We start from the raw sequence: 216 nt of genomic DNA, 5'->3' as shown, positions 1-216 counted from the left end.
GGACAGCCCGAGCCGCAGCCCTGCCAGCAAACACCCTCACTCAGTGGACAAATTCAGGATATCCTGAATCATCAGGAAGCAAAATCCGGCTTGTATCTCCCAGGTCTTGGATAAGCATTTTTTTTCCTTTTTTCTTTGAGCAAAGTGTTCCTGAGTCTGTAGCTGAGAATTACTTGTTAGGTTCCAATTTTGATTGACTGCAGAGCCCACGACGAC

Source organism: Fulmarus glacialis, unplaced genomic scaffold (genome assembly GCF_000690835.1).
Source record: "Fulmarus glacialis isolate BGI_N327 unplaced genomic scaffold, ASM69083v1 scaffold38605, whole genome shotgun sequence".
Lineage (NCBI taxonomy): Eukaryota > Metazoa > Chordata > Aves > Procellariiformes > Procellariidae > Fulmarus > Fulmarus glacialis.
Note: the sequence above shows the minus strand (reverse complement) of the source record.